The sequence below is a fragment of the Amaranthus tricolor genome, chromosome 15 (genome assembly GCF_026212465.1).
Source record: "Amaranthus tricolor cultivar Red isolate AtriRed21 chromosome 15, ASM2621246v1, whole genome shotgun sequence".
In the NCBI taxonomy this organism is placed as follows: Eukaryota; Viridiplantae; Streptophyta; class Magnoliopsida; order Caryophyllales; family Amaranthaceae; genus Amaranthus; species Amaranthus tricolor.
The window spans coordinates 9,398,847-9,404,807 of NC_080061.1; positions in this window are offsets into that span (position 1 = coordinate 9,398,847).

Sequence of the window (5,961 nt, forward strand, 5' to 3'; positions counted from 1 at the left end):
GTAGATTTGATTCCTACGTAGAATATCGATTTCGACAATCTTGGCGCCATCTATCAAGCTGGCAAGATATAGTTCAAAGGGTCCTCGGAGAGTGACCTCCCGCTGGTATAGTTTGGGGAGCAGGTTGCATATTACCTGGCTTAACCCTTTCAGCGATGAATTATTCCCCATTTAATTATGCATTGAAGCTTAAGGAAAGATCATCATTTATTCCATGTATTAAACAAACTATCAAATAAATAGGGAAAACGATGCTAAAAATACAACAGAATGTCATTAATACTCATTGAATATAGAAAATTACATAGTTTATTGATAGACTAATACCAATAACACGTAATATTACTTTTTAAGCTTTCTCATGATCCTCTCCGTTTCTTCCCTCCTACGTGTCATATTATCTACTTGCCTTTTTGGGTTGAATACCTCGTTTTTAAGCTCTTCTTTCTCCTTATGATCGAGCTTAATGATAATGTCTCTCTATCATTGGGTGCCCTTCGAATCAACCCACCTAAAATAGGTACACCTTAATCCTTCATCAAAGTAAAATAAACAAGCAATACTGACGGCCAGGATCGAAGTCACTCCAATCTCGATCATTTTCAACTTCATAACCACCTTGACGTTCTTATTCAATTGAATGATTTCTCAAAATCTATCGAAAATATATTATAATAAAATTGATTAATATTATTGTAACAGACTCAAATTTATTAATCTTAATCTTCCGATTAATTATTCCAAAATTTTTTTTTTCGAATTCCTAATCCTTTGGTTATCTAACTCAAATCACCTTTAATTCCTAAACATTATTTAGATTTTGTAATTTCTTCCAAATATTAAACTTAAAAAAAATTTATATATATATATTCTTAAATTTCTTTATAAGCACTAAAAAACTTCCTCCATTCCATAATACCCGCTACATTTTCTATTTTTGGCAATTTCATATTACTTGCTACATTTCCATTTTTAGTAATAAAACAATCATTTAAAGTTGTACCTACCCCTATTTTTATCCTACTCTATACTCTATACTCTATAATAAAATACTATACTATACTCTATAAAGTAACCTAACAACCTATTTTTCCTTTTTCTTTTTCAATTAACAATAATAAAATACTATACTCTATAAAGTAAACAATCAGCTACAGTGTAGGTCAATCACTTTTCTTAGTACCCGTGCCCATGCAAATGTAGCGACTAAAACAAAATGGAGGAAATATTATTTTATTATTTTATACTACGAAAAGTAAAATTTTAATATTATATTTACAGTTTTATTAAAATGTTACGTTTCAATTTCGTTTCCTTAAACTAACTTTACTACTTATCATTTTAACCTTACAACTTTGATTTAATTATTTTATACCTAAAAATTAACTATATTTTCTTATTAACTTTAAGTATAGTTTTAACCAAAGTTTTCTAAGTAAACTATCATATTTTCATAATCAAACCTTAATCATACTTTCCTATTAATCTAAAACATTTCACTAGTATAAACTAGAACAAAAATTTGATGAACCAAAATCCTTTCTACATCAATCCATAATGTTCATCACTTACACAAGCTATCACCATTTCATTACACAAGTTAACCTTCTTTTTCATACAATCTTATGAACTAAAAAGTTGCCCAAAACCCATTATAAATACCCCTCCTTAGCAATGAGATCACTTGCACCCCTATCATCAAACATTTCTACCATTCTTTCTTATATCTTCACTTCATAACATCTTACTAACTTTATACCCTTTTTATTAGTTGAAGAATCAAATGAAGATGGAGCTTGATATCACTTCTTAAGCCAATAATCATCAACTTTTGAAAAGTCAAGTATTATCTTTTGGAGCTTGGATATCATTTTGTTTTGGGTAATTGAAGATCTAGTTCTTTGAAGCTTGGAGCCTTGAAGACTTTCTCTTTTGGATCTTATTTCTTTACGTTCTTATTTTCCTATTATTATTCTCTTACTTGGTTTAGCACCACCTTTGGAGGAAAATGATACACATTTTCTTAACTCTCTCGTTATGTGATATTTATTTATGGTTACTCGATAATATAAAAGCATGATAAACATGATTTTATTTTAATCATTTAACATGGTAATATTAAAGTTGATGTATGCATTTTGTACTATATTTTTATGCCCATTTCCCTTACATTTTATGGCATTTTGATGTGTGATTTCGCATTTTCCATGTGGTTTTACGCTTGGTTGGAGTTTTTGTGTGTCTTTGATTATTTCAGGCCACTTTTACTCCACTCTTGTATTGGAAGCGAATTACTTCTGAGCATTACAATATGTGCTTCGAGATTTGGCAGACTTCGAGACCGCACTACGGCACTTTTGTGAGCTCACGGGTCCATTCGGATATGCTTTTAGTCCCATTGCGTCTCGTTTGTATCTTTTGCCGCTATCTAATGAAGAAAAGTAAGCACAAGATGATGGGCTCGAGCAGGTATTTGCATACCCGAGCGATTTCAAGTAAGAAATAGGAATGTAAGCCTCCAAGCCCAGGACCCGGTCGGGTCTGTCGATAATCATTTGCATAAGTATTCAGCATACGGACCCGGTCCGGTCTTGCTTAAACCCGCTCGGGTCCTGCGATTTCTGCTCTCTGGAAATTCTCAGCATACGGACCCGGTCCGGTCTTGCCGAAACCCTATCTGGTCCTGCTTTAATAACCGTCTTCCGCACAGTTTATATTTTATTATTAGGGAATGTAATGGAAAGTAACGTTTTTCGAAGGGGATATCTTTTGATTCCTCACTTTTGGAGCAAAGACTTTGTAACTTTCAAATACTTTTGTTCATCCTTTGTTATTGAACTTCAAGTATTATTTCTTTATCCCTTCCTTGTTATTATTTTTAATCATGTTTTCTTTAATTAATTCTTGTTTTATTGCATTTGATATGTGTGAGTAGTTTCTTAATCTAGGGTTAGATGGAACCCTAGTCCTGATTTTGATGATGAATTATTGAATCCCAACCCCTTTTTGTTATGCATAATCCTTGTTCATGCTTGGTTTCTTATGCTAGTTAACTCATGTTTTTTTCAATAGAAATTTTGAAAATTGTGGTTAATAATTCATTCAATTGTTAACGAAAGTTAGAGTTGAGTGAATTGCCTTTTAGATCAAGGGCTTGATAATCTTCATGAAAATAGATTGATTTGATTGTTGGATCTTATAGAATACTATGTTCAATGTCATTGCTATACTTGATTCCATGAAAATAGGTTTGATAATATAGTGGTGAAACTAATAATAGTCTTTGAAAGGAGTTATTAGTATCTTTAATGGTGTATTCGTCCTATTGAACTTGGTTATGATTGTTGTAGGGTGTGTAGGATCACATTGTCATCATGTCATGCTAGCGGGGAAATTTATCCCTAGATGTTTTAGTATCATTGATTTACCTTTCTAATTTAATTGTTTGTACTCTAGTCATTTGGTTAGTTTAGACATATATTCTCTAAAATTGTGTGTTACTTAGGATCAATTGGTAGCCGTAAAATAATCATTTACTACATTGTTCCCTGTGGATTCGACCCTAACTGCTGCTATACTAGTCACATATTAGGATTTGTTTGGTAGTACATAAACGACCTATCAAAAGTCATACCCAATTTACTGATATTTTCGTCAAAACAATAACACTTTTGGGACACTCGAAAAAAAAGTCATATATATGGAAATTTTTGATTAAGATAATATAGATATATATGAATTTTACTAGTTAAATAAACTTATGTCTTTAAAATGATTCCATATCATCTTGGTGTTTTAATAATTTTTTTTTATTTTGGACTCAATTAATTATAAAGAATTATTAATCGATTTATCGGTAAAATAGTCAAAAAAATTTGTTAAAATGCTTAGCGTTGTTTTTCTTGAAAACTCATTTCATTTAGATTTTGGACCCTTAAACTTGTCGGATTATTTTTTTTATAGTTATGATGGATCCGTTTTACTATTTTACTGGTTATTTGATAAAATACGTTATTACGTACTTAGAAATATTACCTTTGACTTTTATGATTATTTATGACATAATAATGACTTAGTTTGTCTTCAGGAATCTTAGGATAGCTATGAAAATTTGTTATTTAATTAATATTAATTTATTAGATACTAGTAATTTGTTTCTATTAAAAGGGTAAAATTGTCAAAATTTTGACTAGTGGAAGTTTGACTTATAAGAATGTAAACTATTTCGGTTTAGAGTCTTGTTTGATATTGCATGATATTGATTGTATGACTCTGATAGTAAGGTAACGTCGAACCATGGACCGGCATGTAAAATCCCGGCGACCGTGTTAGCCGGCACTTAAAATGCGGTGTCATACAGGGGGTCCAAAAAAAACCCATCCTGTGAAGTCTCGAGCATAACAGTATTGAGAGGAGTGACGACTCCCACTACAGTTAGGGTTTAGGACTACGGTCCTCACCTAACCAGACCCTTACATATATCAGTTGTCATTATCGTTGTAATCTTGTGATGTGCTATGATGGTAAAGTTATGAGGCTTAATTGAACTTGATTAAATAAGCATTAAGGTTACCAAGTATTTAGTAGCAGTAATGAACTTCTGCAAGTATTGAGAATGTAACTTAATGGCTTAGTAAAGGTCAATAATGAGTAATAATCTTCTATATTGTGCTTGATGATTATTTTGTAAGCATGATTTAACTATCGCATCATAAGCTTGTTGAGAAAATTGTACTCGGCTTTATCGCTGACTGATTTAATCGGCTATCATCCGTATTATGGATGACAGTATTTTGCAGGAAAATTTAGCTCAGGTTTCAATCTAGACCGCAACTTTAATTATTCTATCGAGGACTTAGCTGCATTGATTTTTACTTGATGACTTTGATGACTATATTGTACTTATGTTTTTTTTATCGTATTTAAGCAAACCTCATTTCATATTTTCTCAGTTGTAAGATTTTTTTTTTACCTTATGTTTTGAACGGTTTTAGTTTAAATGGTTTTTAGCAGTTCCGCGTTCTACACTTCCGCATTATTTATCTTAAGTATAATTATTAATGTTAATTATGTATCAAGAGTTCCACTCATGCTATAATTATTAATCAAAATAAATAGCATAATTTAATAATCATTAAACCTTTATAAATTAAGCAAAATAATAAAAATATTTATGTAACATCCCGGAAAAAACTCGGATCGTCAAAAGAAAGATTGTATGTTTTAAAGAAAAACTAAAGTAGGAACCGAGTTAAACCAGGATGTCATAAAGGCATGCGAAAACGAAAATTTTAAAGTAAAGACTTGTGGACCGAGTTCTACCAGAGTTATTATAAATTATTTAGTGACTTTATAGATTAGCAACGGATATGTGAGAAAAAGATATGAAGTCAAAAAGTCCAAAGAAATACATCTCGAGAGTGAGGTCGCCTCTTAAACACATTATCCATTCCTTAACAAAAAAAAATTCAAAGTATAATCCTTTCATACTCTATTTGTTTTATTCTTCAAGTGTAATTCTTACTCCCCAGCCTGCAACTTAACTCACTGCTAGTCATTAGCCCCGGAAGGAAAACAACATCATCGCAGGATCGTTAAGATCAAAGGTACACGTTAGCAAAACATCTCTTATAGAATTGACATTATAACATAAAACAAAATAACAACCTACCATTTAACGGTTACAGTTTCATATTTACTTTCAATCATTTTAAAATGATTCATTGAGTTGTCAGCCATACTGTTGTATCTTCCAAGTCATACTGCCGGATCAAACCCAAACTTCAAGAGTGAGACAATACATTAAGAGGAGCTAACCCCTAAGCAAGTATTTACCATAGGCAACACGCCTTACTTCAGTGCCCATGGTTAAGTATGCATACCCCCGCAGTGGCTCATAATGCCCCCATAAACCGCGAGTAAATTCTTTCCACCAATTGACATCATACTACGTCTACTCTA